General features: G+C 45.0%; 1 protein-coding gene across 2 annotated transcripts in view; it reads left to right on the plus strand.

The window, feature by feature from the left end:
• LOC115138405 (Ral GTPase activating protein catalytic subunit alpha 2) overlaps window positions 1-17,927 on the plus strand; it is a 140,218-nt gene that overhangs the window by 100,296 nt on the left and 21,995 nt on the right. The window lies entirely within an intron of this gene.

Below are 17,927 nucleotides of genomic sequence, written 5' to 3' on the forward strand. Positions count from 1 at the left end.
AAGACGGCTATGTAGCTAGCTAAGAAGAAATTGCTAAGATTAGACAAATCAAACCGTTGTACTATAATAAATGTAATGAAATGTAATGAAAAAGTTATACTACCTGCGGACCGAAGTGTGGATGCGACCGCTCGCTCCAACCCGGAAGGAGCTGTTGGACTTTCGGCTCCCTGTCATTGTAGATGTTCCTCTCTAGGTTTTTCCATTTGAAATGTTGACAGAAAACCTTGTTTACCAGACCTGCACTCCTCCAAAAGGCTTTGGCAGGAAAACAAAGTCCCTGAGCTCTTCAGATTTATGTGCTGTGCACATCTTCATTAGTTATGTATAGCCACTAATTACTATTGATGAGATTCTAGCAGTTTGGGCTACAAATCTATATGTATTGTCATTGTAATGAGTGTTATTTACTCTCAGATCTTCAGGGCAGGGGGATATAGATGGAATGGCCTTTGTGGAGGCAGATATGGCCCTGGCTGCTATAGTCTACACCCACTTGTTTTTGTATCTGCCGACTTTGACCAAATCCCGTTTCCCTCCCCCTACTTTGTCGCGGCCATCTGCAGAGATGTATAGCACTTCCCAGCTCCTCCATCTGTTTTTGTGCGTCCATGAAAAGGCCCATTATAGTCCCTCGCTGTATGTGGACGCACCTCGAGTTGCTAAACAGGATGGAATCCTAGAGGCCTCAGTCCGTCGGTTAATTATTTGAGCTCCCTCTTAGAGAACTTCATTTGAACAAGTTTTCTAAACAACGTTGTCTCCGTACATCCCCATAAAAAGACAGCCAGTCTTGGATGGGGCTGGGGCTGAGGCTGGTAAATGGGCTCCATGCAGCCAACACTAGGCTAAGACAGGCTCCTGATTAACTCTTGAGTGACTAGCTAATGTCATTGAAGTAGGACCACCTGGCGATGAGACTGTACAGTCAGCTGCCAGTGGAGGGCCAGAATGGGGAGGACCAGGTGTTAGGCTCCAGCCCCCTAATTGTTGCCATGTAATAGCCCGCTTGACTGCATAGTGTGGCCCCAGGGCTAGGATTAGAAAAGGCTGTTGCCAGCACAGAAGACATCAGTTGTCTTTCTGCCCAGTTTTTTTTCATACCTCTTTCTTGCCATCCCACCCCCACTAATCATTCCAGGTAGTAGGGAGACTCCCCATCCCTCCCCCACCTCATTCACTCCAGGCCTACCCCACATCCGGCTGTGCTTTCAGGCCTGGGGAGGGGTGGCGGTGGGTGGGTTTGAGGAAGGCTGGAGAGAAAGACAATGAAAGAAAAGAGGGGGAGTAAAGAAAATGAAGAAAGGGGGGTGTCAGACAGAGCGGGGAGTTTTTCCGGTATTCCAGAACAGCCGAGTCCGTGTCTATACGGGAGCTTTTGGAACTCCATCTGCTCCCCCTAACCCTTCACACTGTAGACTCGAGGAGGGCCCCATAGTTCTGCCCTTCACACTGTAGACTCGAGGAGGGCCCCATAGTTCTGCCCTTCACACTGTAGACTCGAGGAGGGTCCCATAGTTCTGCCCTTCACACTGTAGACTCGAGGAGGGTCCCATAGTTCTGCCCTTCACACTGTGGACTAGAGGGCCCCATAGTTCTGCCCTTCATGCTGTAGAATAGAGGAGGGCCCCATAGTTCTTCCCTTCACACTGTAGACTAGAGGGCCCCATAGTTCTGCCCTTCATGCTGTAGAATAGAGGAGGGCCCATAGTTCTGCCCTTCACACCATAGACTAGAGGAGGGCCCCATAGTTCTGCCCTTCACACCGTAGAATAGAGGAGGGCCCATAGTTCTGCTCTTTACGCTGTAGACTCGAGGAGGGCCCAATAGTTCTGCCCTTTACGCTGTAGACTAGAGGGCCTTCCCTATGCGCTCCCCTCATGTGTCACATACATTTATCTCACACTTCCTGTCCTCCAATCTGACACTCGCTCACAGCCGCATTATTACCGTGATCTTCAAGGAGAACAACGTGGAGACGATCCTGAGGACAAATTGGCCAGCGATACGGTCTGCTACTGGTTGTAATTTTTTGCTAAGAGCCCCAACCTCATTATGATTGTAACAACATTGATTGAAATATGGCTGTAATGCAGAGATGAGGGCAAATTAATTCCCTTTTTGTCCCTGTAACTAACCTTGGCTCTCCAATGCATTCATAACGCGATGATAACTGTGGTCATCTGTAGCCCTGTGCTTATCATTAGCATTTCCGCTAAATGCCTGCCATTTTGCATAAGGCTCGAGAGCTCTATTTACTGAACCTTTCACTGCCAGGCTAATGTAGGGGCGGGAGAAGGCACTCTGGAGCATGAATCCAGACGCCGACTCCACACGTTAACGCATAGCAATCATTTCCCAGCACATGAAAAGTTCAGAGGCCTCACCTGTGTGGTAAATGTTTCATTAGCGTTCTGTGGAACACTGTGTTATCGTTGGGTGAAACCAAAACCCTTTGGCATAACACCGTGTTGTATGTGGCCCCGCAGGCTATCACGGACGTCAGAATCTCTCTGTGGAGTGGGGCTGACGTGTCAAACGGGCCAAAGGCGGTATCTCTCTGCTCTGTTGCTGGTTTGGGATTGAAGCAGGATACAGGTGGTACGACTCACATGTTGAATACATGTCTGAAAATAGCCATTTTGGTCCACGGTTTCAGATTTGATGTACATGTCATGGACACGCATTGTTCAAAGTCATGTCCACCCAGGCACTGCACATACATATTCACCTCCCCTGCTCTGTTGAGGCCCACCATTATTCCAGCCAAACAAAGTGCCCAGGCCACGGAAGCTTTCATCCAAACCTGATTACTTCAGCTCCGATTGGACCAAAAAAGGCCATCTTCAAAGGTTTCTCTGACCACCCCACTTCTAGTCTCTTTCTCCTTGAGCATGTCGGCCAGGCAATCTTCTGTTAATGTGATGGAGCCCTGTGACTGGCTGCTTTTAATCATCTCTCTGGGTTTGATCAATCATGTCTCCGTTGTGCTCCACATCTAAGGCGGACACGTTACTGGCATGGATCAATAGACGGCCCTTTGAACAAGAGATTTGTTACACATCGGAATACTCATCTGACTACACAACCAGCCCTGCCCGTTGATGGCGAACCGTTATGTTGGAATAACCAATTTGACAATGTCCGAATTTATTACGTTATCAGAAAAAGGAAAATTGTTATCCCTGGATTTATAAACGACTTAGTTACCCATAAAGTATATCTTAATGTAAAGTGTTACCATCTCAACACTAAGAAGGAGTCTCTATGGCTCACCATCCCCAGTTGACCCATCACTATGGCATAGTTTTTAGTCCAGTCGACCATAACTCTGGTAAAGATTGCGTTTATTTGATTTGCTATGAAGTACTAATCGATTTTTAGTGCGCCTCAGGGAACTGTAAGCTGGCGGTAACATGGCATGCTTGAGAGAATGGGCTACTTCTTCACTGTGGTCCAGTCATAAATAAGGTTCCATGCCAGCTAGCAGACACAGTCCTCTGTCTGGATTGGTGCTACTGTAGCAGTGATGTCACGGGTTAGTAGTGATGTCACGGCCATAACTCCTCGTGCCTCTGTCTCGCTCTTAGATGGACGGTGGTGAGGTGTGGAGGTTGGCTTGAGAGGCTGACACCGAGGGAGACTCATCCCCCAGAAGGTGTCGTTAACCTGGCCTTAATGCCAGCGTAATCCCCTGGGGCTCTGATCCTAATTAGGCCCCTTGTTAAAGCTCCTGTAACCTGCCATTACACCACAGACTGCAGTACAGAACATTTTGCATCTTAGCCAGGTCGTTTCTGGAAGCTTCTCAATTCACATCCCAGGTGACAGAATAGAAATCAATTTTTCTATCTTTCTCTCTCACCCACTCCTGCTGATTCTCACAGGAACAATCTGTCTGATGAGACACCATGGGTACTTTGTGTACTTAGCATGCGGAGTAGTTTCTGGAATACGCTCTCGCGCACTCTTTAACCCCTCTCTGTGTATTTCGACAGTTCCTCTCTACCTGAAACCAACTTGTTCTCTGAAGCAATCGCACCTCTCTCTCTCTGTTCAATTCAATTGAAACGGCTTTATTGGCATGGGAAACATATGTTTACATTGCCAAAGCAAGTGAAATAGATAAACAATACAAATGAACAGTAAACAAAAGTTTCAGAGGAATAGAGACATTTAAAGTGTAATATTATGGCAGTGTTATGACAATCTGAAAATAGTTGAAGTACAAAAGGGAAAATAAATCAACATAAATATGGCTTGTATTTACAATGGTGTTTGTTATTCACTGGTTGCCCTTTTCTTGTGGCAACAGGTCACAAATTGTGCTGCCGTGATGGCACACTGGTATTTTACCCAATAGATATGGGAGTTTATCAAAATAATATTTGTTTTCAAATTCTTTGTGGGTCTGTGTAATCTGAGGGAAATATGTGTCTCTATGGTCATACATTTGGCAGGAGGTTCGGAAGTGCAGCTCAGTTTCCACCTCATTTTGTGGGCAGTGTGCACATAGGAAAGGCTATCTTGAGAGCCAGGTCTGCCTACAGCGGCCTTTCTCAATAGCAAGGCTATGCTCACTGAATATGTACATATTCAAAGCTTTCCTTAAGTTTGGGTCAGTCACAGTGGTCAGGTATTATGCCACCGTGTACTCTCTGTTTAGGGCCAAATAGCATTCCATTTTGCTGTTTTTTTTTTGTAAATTCTTTCCAATGCATCAAGTAATTATCTTTTTGTTTTCGCATGATTTGGTTGCGTTTAATTGTGTTGCTGTCCTGTTTATGAACAGAGACCCAGGACCACCTTGCCTCTTCTCTAGGTTAATCTTTCTGTATGTGATGGCTTTGTTATGGAAAGTTTGGGTTTCTCCTCCTGTTAGGTGGTTGTAGAATTTAACAGATCTTTTCTGGATTTTGATCATTAGCAGGTATCGGCCTAATTCTGCTCTGCATTAATTATTTGGTGTTTTACGTTATACACGGATGATGTTTTTGCAGAATTCTGCATGCAAAGTCTCAATTTGATGTTTGTCCTATTTTGTGAATTCTTGGTTGGTGAGCAGACCCCAGACCTCACAACTAAAAAGGGCAATGGGTTCTATAACGGATTCTAGTATTGTTAGCCAGATCCTAATTGGGATGTCAAATTTGATGTTTCTTTTGATGGCGTAAAAGGCCCTTCTTGCCTTGTCTCTCAGATCATTCCCAACTTTGTGGAAGTTACCTGTGGTGCTGATGTTTAGGCCGAGGTATGTATAGTTTTATTTGTATGCTCTAGGGCATGTATTCCCAAACTGGGGTGTGCGCAATGCCGTTGGGGATACTCCAAATATACTTTTTTTTTTTCACATTATCAAACAGTCCGTTTAGATTCTCCAACGGGGCTATACATTTGGGTGAGGTTTTTTTCACGCTTGAGTAGCCTCGTTTCACTGCCGAAAATAACATTTAACCATCTAGTGTTCAGCGAAATAACAACACAATGTCAAATACAGCTAGCCTAGTCAAATAATTAACATCCAATCACATTACTCATTTACCGTTACATTACAGTTACACTCTCACGGAAATTCCACTAACAGTCCTTATGTAGCCAAACGTAGCTGCTACTCATTCCGTTTGCTCGAAAATGTGTAAATGGTTTTAAAAAGGTACGGCCCATGTCAATGTCAACGATACACATTTGTTCTGCTTCCACGAGCACATCCAATGCTAGCATCAGTAATTCTACATTTGTTGTTAGCCCAGCTAGCATGGACACTGACAGTTGTGAATCTGAAGCACCAAACAACACAGGGAACCAATGCTGGGGCAAAGGCCAAAACAAAACAATACAGACAATGTCTTCATCAAACAACACTGTTTCACGATGCGTCAGTGACATGGCAGGAGATGTTTTGAAACAATTACTGCTTCGCATACAAGCCAGTGAATTCTATGTGTTACAGCTGGATGAGTCAACAGACTTGGCGGCCTGGCACAGCTCCTGTCCGTTACGTTTATGGGGGTTCAATTAAGGAAGACATCCTCTTCTGCAAACGACTGGAAACCAAAACAACAGGAGAGGATATTTTTTAAGTACTTGACAGCTTTGTGACATCAAATGGACTTTGGTGGTCAAGATGTGTTGGTATCTGTACTGATGGTGCAGGGAGACATAGTGGAGTGGTAACGCGTGTGCAAGCAGTTTCTCCTAATGCCACTTGGGTACACTGCAGCATCCACCGAGAGGCTCTTGCTGCCAAGGGAATGCCTGACCACTTGAAATATTTTTTGGGACACTACAGTGAAAATAGTTCACTTTGTTAAAGCAAGGCCCCTGAACTCTTGTGTATTTTCTGCACTATGCAATAATATGGGCAGCAACCATGTAACGCTTTTATAACATACAGAAGTATTGGCATGTTTTTTAAATTGAGAGATGAGCTTAAAGTTTTCTATACTGACCATCATTTTTACTTGTCTGACTGCTTGCATGATGACGAGTTTCTCACACGACTGGCCTATCTGGGTTATGTTTTTTTTGTTGCCTGAATGATCTGAATCTATGATTACAGGGACTATCCGCAACTATTCAATGTGCGGGACAAAATTGAGTCTATAATTAAGAAGTTGGAGCTCTTTTCTGTCTGCATTAACAAGGACAACACACTGTCTTTCCATCATTGTATGATTTTTTTGGGGGTGTGTGCAAATGAACTCAAGCTTACAGACAATGTCAAATGTGATATAGCAAAGCACCTGTGAGTTGGATGCGCAATTATGCCGGTGCTTTCCAGAAACGGATGACACAAACAACTGGATTCGTTATCCCTTTCATGCCCTGCCTCCAGTCAACTTACCGATATTTGAACAAGGGAGCCTCATCGAAATTGCAACAAGCGGTTCTGTGAAAATGTCATTTAATCAGAAGCCGCTGCCCGATTTCTGGATTGGGCTGCACTCAGAGCATCCTGCCTTGGCAAATCGCGCTGTTAAGACACTGATGCCCTTTGCAACCACGTACCTATGTGAGAGTGGATTCTCGGTCCTCACTAGCGTGAACACTAAATACAGGCACAGACTATGTGTGGAAAATTATTTAAGACTGAGACTCTCTCCAATACAACCCAACATCGCAGAGTTACAGTTGAAGACCAAAGTTTACATACACCTTAGCCAAATACATTTAAACTCAGTTTTTCACAATCCTAGTAAAAATTCCCTGTCTTAGGTCAGTTAGGATCACCACTTTATTTTAAGTATGTGAAATGTCAGAATAATAGTAGAGAGAATTATTTATTTCAGCTTTTATTTATTTTATCACATTCCCAGTGGGTCAGAAGTTTACATACACTCAATTAGTATTTGGTAGCATTGCCTTTAAAATTGTTTAACTTGGGTCAAACGTTTCGGGGAGCCTTCCGCAAGCTTCCCACAATAAGTTGGGTGAATTTTGGCCCAGGCCTCCTTGCTCGCACACGCTTTTTCAGTTCTGACCACAAATTTTCTAAAGGATTTAGGTCAGGGCTTTGTAATGGCCACTCTCCAGTACCTTACCTTTGTTGTCCTCAACTTTGGAAGTATGCTTGGGGTAATTGTCCATTTGGAAGACCCATTTGTGACCAAGCTTTAACTTCCTGACTGATATCTTGAGATGGGGCGGTAGGTAGCCTAGTGGTTAAAGAATTGGACTAGTAACCGAAAGGTTGCAAGTTCGAATCCCCGAGCTGACAAGGTACTAATCTGTCGTTCTGCCCCTAAACAAGGCAGTTAACTCACTGTTCCTAGGCAGTCATTGAAAATTAGAATTTGTTCTTAACTGACTTGCCTAGTTAAATAAAGGTAAAATCAAATTTAAAAATACTTCAATATATCCACATCATTTTCCTACCTCGTGATGCCATCTTTTTTTGTGAAGTGCACCAGTCCTTCCTGCAGAAAAGCACCCCCACAACTTGATGCTGCCACCTCCGTGCTTCACGGGATGGTGTTATTCGGCTCCCCCTTTTTCCTCCAAACATAATGATGGTCATTGGCCAAACCGTTCTATTTTTGTTTCATCAGACCAGAGTACTTTTCTCTTAAAGTACCATCTTTGTCCCCATGTGCAGCTGCAAACCGTAGTCTGGCTTTTTTATGTTGGTTTTGGAGCAGTGGCTTCTTCCTAGCTGAGGTTATGTCAATATAGGACTAATTTTTTTGTGGATATAAACACTTTTGTACCCGTTTCCTTCAGCATCTTCACAAGGTCCATTGCTGTTCTTCTGGGATTTGCACTTTTCGCACCAAAGTACGTTCATCTCTAGGAGACAGAACGCGTCTCCTTCCTGAGTGGTATGATGGCTGTGTGGTCCCATGGTGTTTATACTGGTGTACTATTGTTTGTACAGCTGAACGTGGTACCTTCAGGCGTTTGGAAATTGCTCCCAAGGATGAACCCAACTTGTGGAGATCTACAACTTTTTTTTCTGAGGTCTTGGCTGATTTCTTTTGATTTTCCCATGATGTCAAGCAAAGAGGTACTGAGTTTGAAAGTAGGCCTTGAAATACATCCACAGGTACACCTCCAGTTGACTCCAATGAAAGCCATGACATCATTTTCTGGAATTTTCCAAGCTGTTTAAAGGCACAGTCAACATAGTGTATGCAAACGTCTGTCCCACTGGAATTGTGATACAGTGAATTATAAGTGAAATAATCTGTCTGTAAACAATTGTTGGAAAAATTACTTGTGTCATGCACAAAGTAGATGTCCTAAGTGACTTGCCAAAACTATAGTTTGTTAACAAGAAATTTGTGGAGTGGTTGAAAAATGAGTTTTAATGACTCCAACCTAAGTGCATGTAAACATCTGACTTCAACTGTATGTGCAAGCACACTTTCAAGCACACTCTTCTCATTAACCTGAGGTGATTTACTCATAATTTTCAAGTAATAAATAAGGTTTTAAATGTATGATGGTTAAATACATTTGATTATTTGTGCCCTGGTCCTGTAAGAGCTCATTGTCACTTCCCACAAGCCGGGTAATGAAAAAAACTCACTCATTCTTATGTTTAATAAATGTATCGTATAGTGTGTGTATGGCAGGCTTACAATGATGGCCAAAAACAACATTTGAAAGTGCGCTGAACCTGGTGCTAGAGAGGGTACGCAGCTGGAGGTTGAATGTTTGAAGGGGTACGGGACTATAAAAATGTTGGGAACTCTAGGGCAACAATGTCTAGATGGAATTTGTATTTGTGGTCCTGGCAACTGGACCTTTTTTGGAACACCATTCATTTTGTATTACTGAGATGTACTGTCAGGGCCCAGGTCTGACAGAATCTGTGCAGAAGATATATGTGCTGCTGTAGGCCCTCCTTGTTTGTGGACAGAAGCACCAGATCATCAGCAAATAGTAGACATTTGACTTCAGATTCTAGTAGGGTGAGGCCGGGTGCTGCAGGTTGTTCTAGTGCCCTCGTTGATATTTATGTTGAAGAGGGTGGGGCTCAAGCTGCATCCCTGTCTCACCTCACAGAAAGAAAGCTGCATCCCTGTCTCACCTCACAGAAAGAAAGCTGCATCCCCGTCTCAGCCCATGGAAAGAAAGCTGCATCCCCGTCTCAGCCCATGGAAAGAAAGCTGCATCCCCTTCTCAGCCCATGGAAAGAAATCTGCATCCTCGTCTCAGCCCATGGAAAGAAAGCTGCATCCCCGTCTCACCTCACGGAAAGAAAGCTGCATCCCCGTCTCACCTCACAGAAAGAAAGCTGCATCCCCGTCTCACCTCACAGAAAGAAAGCTGCATCCCCGTCTCAGCCCATGGAAAGAAAGCTGCATCCCCGTCTCAGCCCATGGAAAGAAAGCTGCATCCTCGTCTCAGCCCATGGAAAGAAAGCTGCATCCCCGTCTCACCTCACAGAAAGAAAGCTGCATCCCCGTCTCACCTCACAGAATGAAAGCTGCATCCCCGTCTCACCTCACAGAAAGAAAGCTGCATCCCCGTCTCAGCCCATAGAAAGAAAGCTGCATCCCCGTCTCAGCCCATGGAAAGAAAGCTGCATCCCCGTCTCAGCCCATGGAAAGAAAGCTGCATCCCCGTCTCAGCCCATGGAAAGAAAGCTGCATCCCCGCCTCAGCCCATGGAAAGAAAGCTGCATCCCCGCCTCAGCCCATGGAAAGAAAGCTGCATCCCCGTCTCAGCCCATGGAAAGAAAGCTGCATCCCCGCCTCAGCCCTGTGGAAAGAAAGCTGCATCCCCGTCTCAGCCCTGTGGAAAGAAAGCTGCATCCCCGCCTCAGCCCTGTGGAAAGAAAGCTGCATCCCCGCCTCAGCCCTGTGGAAAGAAAGCTGCATCCCCGCCTCAGCCCATGGAAAGAAAGCTGCATCCCCGCCTCAGCCCTGTGGAAAGAAAGCTGCATCCCCGTCTCAGCCCTGTGGAAAGAAAGCTGCATCCCCGCCTCAGCCCTGTGGAAAGAAAGCTGCATCCCCGCCTCAGCCCTGTGGAAAGAAAGCTGCATCCCCGCCTCAGCCCTGTGGAAAGAAAGCTGCATCCCCGTCTCAGCCCATGGAAAGAAAGCTGCATCCCCGTCTCAGCCCATGGAAAGAAAGCTGCATCCCCGCCTCAGCCCTGTGGAAAGAAATTGTTTTTTTGCCCATTTTAACTTCGCACTTGTTTGTGTACATTGATTTTATGTTGTATGCTTTTTCCCCAACACTGCTTTCCATCAATTTGTATAGCAGACCCTCATGCCAAATTGAGTCAAAAGATTTTTTGAAATCAGCATGAAAAGACTTTGTTTTGTTTGTCAGTTCGAAGGTGCAGGGTGAATAGGTGGTCTGTCGTATGATAATTTGGTAAAAAAAAACAATTTGACATTTGCTCAGTACATTGTTTTCAGTGAGGAAATGTACGAGTCTGCTGAGTTGACACATATTCCACGGTAGTTATTGGGGTTAAATTTGTCTCCACTCTATGGATTCTTCAATGACATTGAGCTGATTTCTGACGTGTTGTTCCTTCTTTTTTCCGTAGTGTATTTCTGTATTTTAGTGATTCACCTTAGTGAAGGCGTAGGCTCAGGTTTTCTGGGTCTTTATGTTTTTGGTTGGATAGGTTTCTCAATTTATTTCTTAGGTTTTTGAATTCTTCATCAAACCATTTGTCATTATAATTGTTTTTTCTTAGGTTGTCCGCTTGACATTTTTTGATTTGATAGGGAAGCTGAAAGGTGACATATACTGTTTAGGCTTTCTACTGCCAAGTTTATACAGTGAAATGTTTTGTCCAGGAAGTTGTCTAAAAGAGATTGTATTTGTTGTTACCTAATTGTTTTTTGGTTGGTTCCTACACTACTATAGCTGTCCTCAATATTTTGCAGTTCCTTTGGCTTTGCCAGCAGCATACCACCCTGCATACCACTGCTGGCTTGCTTCTGAAGCTAAGCAGGGTTGGTCCTGGTCAGTCCCTGGATGGGAGACCAGATGCTGCTGGAAGTGGTGTTGGAGTGCCAGTAGGAGGCACTCTTTCCTCTGGTCTAAAAAAAAAATATCCCAATACCCCAGGGCAGTGATTGGGACACTGCCCTGTGTAGGGTGCCGTCTTTCGGATGGGACGTTAAACAGGTGTCCTGACTCTCTGAGGTCATTAAAGATCCCATGGCACTTATCGTAGGGGTGTTAACCCCGGTGTCCTGGCTAAATTCCCAATCTGGCCCTCAAACCATCACGGTCACCTAATAATCCCCAGTTTACAATTGGCTCATTCAGCCCCCTCCTCTCCCCTGTAACAATTCTCCAGGTCGTTGCTGCAAATGAGAACTTGTTCTCAGTCAACTTACCTGGTAAAATAACTAATAAATAAATTTGATGCCTCATGATTGAGTATTGATCAGTTAAAGTAGACTGATTTTACTATGATCTGATAGGGGTGTCAGTGGGCTGACTGTGAACGCTCAGACAGACTCTCGGTCGGGTCAGTCAAAAAGTAATCTACACTGCCAAGAGATTAGCTGTAGGTGTACCTACCATAGGAGTCTCCACAAAATTTACCATTGACAATGTACAGACCCAACGTGTGACATAGCTCTTTCTGTCTCTTTCTCTCTATCTCTCTCTCTGTCAATTCAAAGGGCTTTATTGGCATGGGAAACAGTAAACAAAAGGGTAATTAACAAGGGACAAATGTGTAAACATTACACTCACAAAAGTTTTAAACGAATATAGACATTTGAAATGTCTCTCTCTCCGTCCCTCTTCCCCATAATCACCTCACACATCTGGGGCTTTCCACTGGGACGAGCTTCACACCTTGGCATGCTCTGTGACAACCAGTACCGCTGGCCTGCCTGGCACTCACCGCCCAGCCCCTGTCCAATCAACACCTGCACTCTCCCGCTCTCTTTCTCCCTCACTCTCCTTATCACTCTCACTCCCTCTCTCTTAAGCATCTCTCTACTACACTATGCCTGTGTAATGGCTGGTGTCTCTTTTCCTCCTCTCCACACCATTTATTTTTAGGAGATGACACCTTGACACTTTATTAATTTGAATATCTTCATGCAATGTCATACACACCTGCCAGGACCAAATTAATGAGATATGTACATAATCCACTTTGACTAATGGATGGTGGGTGTGTAGGGGGATAGGGGTGGTACATTTAATTCAGGAGGAAGGAGTCGTGTGTGTGTGTGTGGTATTCCTGTTCATGCGGCACTAACATCGCTGAAGTATCAGGCCTTTTTCCCCTCTTAACGGGCCGATTATGTGACTGCTGCTAGTAAATGCGGTGGCCGCCCCCACACTCCTCTCCTCTCCTCTGGAAGGTCAAGCTGATTGGGAGATTAATGGGCAGATTTGAGCGAGAGAGGGTGAGAGTGGGGGTCAAGCACCCACAGGTAGTCTACCCCGTCCCCAAACTGCGAGAGGTCATTTAGCAAGAGGACTTTTATACCAGCACGATTAACCTTGGCTCTTCATTCTCAGCAGTTACTTACTCTCTAGTGTTGTAGGAGAGACTGAATTCTCTGTGCGATTCTGTAATTACCTTGTTGGTAGAGTGTAATACTGGAGGTAATGCAAATAATAGATGGTGAAAGGTCAGTTTAAAGGATAGTGAAATGGTACCAAACCTAGTGGCTATTGACTGCTTAAATAGAGGCTAGTTGAGTGTCTCTTGGGTCAATCCTTCACATATATCATAGCAGCTCAGTGGGGTGTGGGTAGCAGCTCGGAGCGGAGTGTGATGTGCGTACCACTCAGAGCAAAGACAGCCTCTCCTCCCCATAGAGAGAGGCCAGAGCCTGGCCGCCAAGATCCTTGATCTCATTCAGGCTCCTGCCCTGGAGGCCTATGTTTCTAACCTGGCTCCCAGTCAAGTCAGGTTGAGGGGACTCTGGCCACTACATGGGCTCCCCACTGCAGGCTCTGAGTGGAGCTAATTGACCTGTATGGCTCCTGTAGTATCTTGAATAGACCAACATATAATTGGAGGACACAGGATGTAATCTTTACTTGTCCTTTATTAGGAACTGATTTACACTGCTGTCTATCATGGAGACCAGTACTCAACTAGCTCTATTGCTCACAGAGCGGTTACCAACCTAGGACCGGTGATAGCGCCGCCTATTGGTTAGATGAGCCAGCATCATTTTTCACTCCAACACTCCTTCCCCCATAAATCTGAACTAACTCTTGGTTAGTTTAAAATGTTCAGCTCTAACACCTATTGTATGAGTATTCCAATAACCGTAACCATTCTCATTGTAGCTGGTAAGTCATCTCTTCACTTAGCATTAATAACATCACCTTACAGTGTGTTTCTTATATGAACTGAACAACTGATTCAATGTTTGCATTGTCATTTCACTTTTGTTTATTGGAAGCAAGGGTAGACTACCTTACTTCCTAAAGGAGAAACAAATATATCCATTACTTTCCAAACTCTCCAAAATGAGCTGGAGGTTTCCTAACTCTTTGAGAGTGTCGCAATTCCCCTCTAGGTGAACCTTTTGTTGGTTTCTTTAATTTAACAAGTGCATTGTCCGGTGGTGGCCGTGGAGTACCTGTGTCCTGTGGTAACTCCTTGCCTGTGGACTGGGCTTTGTGTTGCATGTCACTGGCTCTGGATCACCATGCCTACGTACTCCTCTACTATCCCCCACTATCACAGTGTACGAAACAGACCCAGTGATTTCTTGAACCAACCAAGTTATCCATTTAGGTCCACACCCAAAGTTCTTGGTATACACGGAGTCTCCGACTACAAAACTGCAAGCTTTTGCGTGTTTGTCATGCTAAGTTTTCTGTCCTGCTTGCTTAGCCTGCACCTTACTCTTTAGGTCTAACGTGCACCTCAACTTTCCTCCCCATCATCATCTCAGCCGGTAAAAGTCCAGTGGGCCGTGACGCGTTGGCTAAACAACACTGCTCAGTTTTGTCTCCAAGTCACCTGCTCTCTTTTTCATTAGCTCTTTGAATGTCTGAGCGTCTCTCTCTACCAAACCATTCGACGCAGGATGGTGTGGTGCCCAAGTGACGTGTGTGATTCCATTCCTTGTCATGAACTCCTTACTGTTCTCACACACAAAGCACTGAGCATTGTCTGAAACAACAAACAATGAGACATTAACTCCCCTACCCCGTAGGGGGAGGCATCACAGGAAAGTATCAGTTATTTTCCTTCATCATAATGCACTAACACTCTGCTCGACTGCAACAGTTCTTTTGACAGTTTGAAGGCCTTTTGTTGTTCTGATCGCCAACACCATGGCGTGTCCTTCCTCAGCAGCTTATGCATAGGAGCCAATAGTGTCGACAGATTCGGTAAGAAACTATTATAGTAGTTTAATAGGCCCAGATACGATTTCAGTTCTGTGACTGTGGTAGGCATTGGTGCGTCCTGCACCGCCTTTACTTTCTCTGGCACTGGATGCCGTCCAGTAGCGTCCACCCTGTGGCCTAGGAATGTCACTTCCTTCTCCACGAAGCTGCACTTACTCCGTTTGAAGCGTAGCCCAGCCTCATCCAGTTGCTGTAACACTCTCTCCAGTGTTCGGATGTGGTCCTGATCATTTCTTCCTGTCAGGAGAATATCATCGAGAGACACTGGGTAATCCCTTGTAGAGTCTCCTCCATAGTGCGCTGGAAGATAGCGGGACTGGAGCTGACACCGAATGGGAACTTGGCATATGTGAACAGTCCCTTGTGCATGTTCACTGTGACATATATTTCTTTGAATCTTCATCTAGTACAATCTGCTGGTAAGCATGACTCATGTCTAGTTGGTGAAATTTTTCTCCTCCGGCTAAGGACGTGAACATGTCCTCCATTTTAGGAATTGGGTACTGTTCTAGTGATGACACTCTGTGTGGTGACTATAAAGTAACGGTAAACAATCTCACTGTACCGTCTGGTTTTAACACTGGGACTAACGGTGCTGCCCAGTCTGAGAACCTCACTGGTTCCATGATTTTGTTGTCCTGGCAACGATCTAACTCAGCCTCTATCTTAGTTTTCATTTCAAACGGTACTGACCTTGGTTTGAAGAAACGGGGTGTGGCATCACTTGATACATGCATCTTTGCTGTGAATCCCTTCAACGTGCCCAACTCATCGTTAAACACTTCCTCATGTTTCTTTAACACTTCCTGTAGAGCATCTTTTGCTGTCAAGCATCATATTCATGGTATGCCAGTCCACATCCAACATGGTGATCCACCCTCGCCCCAGCGGGTTTGGTCCTGACCCAGCTACAACTATTTGACTATTCTTTTGTGTTCAACTTTCACATTAGCTGATCCTACAATGTCCACTTTCTGTCCTGTATATGTTTTCAGATTGATAAAACATGTACCTGGCTCTGGAACCTTTGCTTTCTTCCCTAGCCTAGCATACTCTGACTGTGACATTATTGTTATGCTACAGCCAGTGTCTGTTTCTTATTTCACTTTTCATCCCATGTACTGTTAAATAGTAACCTCAAGGTTGCAAGTTCAATCCCCCAAGCTGACAAGGTACAAATCTGTCGTTCTGCCCCTGAACAGGCAGTTAACCCACTGTTCCTAGGCCGTCATTGAAAATAAGAATTTGTTCTTAACTGACTTGCCTAGTTAAATAAAGGTTAAAAAAATATATATATATATATATATAAAAATACGGTCTAAGCGGAGGTACCTTAGTAATGGTTAGTGTCCGTGTTGTGAATAGTAAATACATCCCCACGACACTCTTCCTCTTCCTATATGAAATTTGCATTTTTCGAATGTCTTTTTTTCCCCCCTCGAATCGTTATAGGAGCCTTCGTGCTCATTTTGTCTTGCGACTGTAATTCTGTGCTTTGTCAAATGTCCAAAATCTCCTCCGATAAAAGGCTCCGCTGTATCTTCTCCTCATTTACCCCACATACTAATCAGTCACGTAGCATCACTGTGAGGGTGTCTCCATAGTTAGTCCTGTGCTAGCTTCCTTAGCTCCGCCACATTTATTTTTGTTTTTTAAATGTTGAGAATTTCACAATATTCTTCACACAAATGTGTCTTGTTGTCAAATGGTGCCGCCGATCCTACTGTGCCTGCCATCCTGTCCGTCGTCCAGTCACTGCTGCCAAGGAAAAGGCAAAGTATTTCCTAGCTTCCCCACGTCGAAGGCTTAGCCTTTCCTAGCTAACTAGCATGCTAATATTCACTCACGGTAGTTTCACCGTCCAACTCGACCTCCGTAGTCTCACCGAAAACTTCTGATTTTTGCCTTGTCGCCGGATGTAGTATCTTGAATAGACCAACATATAATTTGAGGACACAGGATGTAATCTTTACTTGTCATTTATTAGGAACCGTTTTACACATCTATCTATCACGGAGACCAATACTCAACATTCTTGATTGCTCACAGAACGGTTACCAACCTAGGACCGGTGATAGCGCTGCCTATTGGTTAGATGAGCCAGCATCATTTCTCACTCTATAACTGCTCCTGTCTAGCCTGTGAGAGGGAGACCTCAGGATGGGGTTTTAAAGCCCTTTTCTCCTCTGGACTCTAAACTAGTAGTGTGGAGCCCCCCTTCTGTGAGGCCCTCTCAACAGATTAACCTCTTGGTGTGTCCTGAACTCTCACACTGCCAGCTTCCATCCCACAGCCTAAAATTGTGGTTTCCTTTTGATTTGTACAATTCTCAGAGGATGAGAGGGCTGCTTTCCAGTCCTCTGGAAGTTCCACTTGAAAGAAAAGGAAATACTTGTTTTCACACTGCTATCCATTAAATCTGTCCTTGTGCTGTTCTGGTGAACTAATAATCCTAGTCCTTTGGCCGGTATGAATGATAATCCCAGCAATGTATGTGTATGTCCCTCCCTACTCTGTGTGTAGAGCACTATGTGTGAGTGATGTTGTGCAAGGTAGAGGTCTGCACGGGACTGATTACTTCATCCCTCTCCCGCCCGCTACCGAAGCTTTTCACACCACTCCCTCTGGCTTTCTGTCAGACTCAAACATGCTACAGCAAGAACTGCTCTCGAACCCAACCGCAATCCCGCAAAGTTATTTTAGGCGTATGTGACACAGCTCACTTGCCAGCCATGGTCCCAGCATTTGTGTGCCCTATAGACAATATCAAAATGCGTAAACATAACATACACTGGCTCTGACAATCGTCGGATGTGGCAGGGCTTGTAAATTATTACGGACTGCAAAGGGAAACCCAGCCACGAGCTGCCCAGTGACGCGAGCCTACCAGATGAGCTAAATGTCTTTAACGCTTGCTTCGAGGCAAGCAACACTGAAGCATGCATGAGAGTGCCAGCAGTTCCAGACAACCGTGTGACCACGCACTCCGTAGGTGATGTTAGCAAGACCTTTAAACAGGTCAACTTTAACAAGGCCGCGGGGCCAGACGTATTACCAGGACGTGTACCTGGAGCATGCGCAGACCAACTGGCAAGTGTCTTTACTGACATTTTC

Source organism: Oncorhynchus nerka, linkage group LG12, assembly GCF_034236695.1.
Source record: "Oncorhynchus nerka isolate Pitt River linkage group LG12, Oner_Uvic_2.0, whole genome shotgun sequence".
NCBI classification, from domain to species: Eukaryota; Metazoa; Chordata; class Actinopteri; order Salmoniformes; family Salmonidae; genus Oncorhynchus; species Oncorhynchus nerka.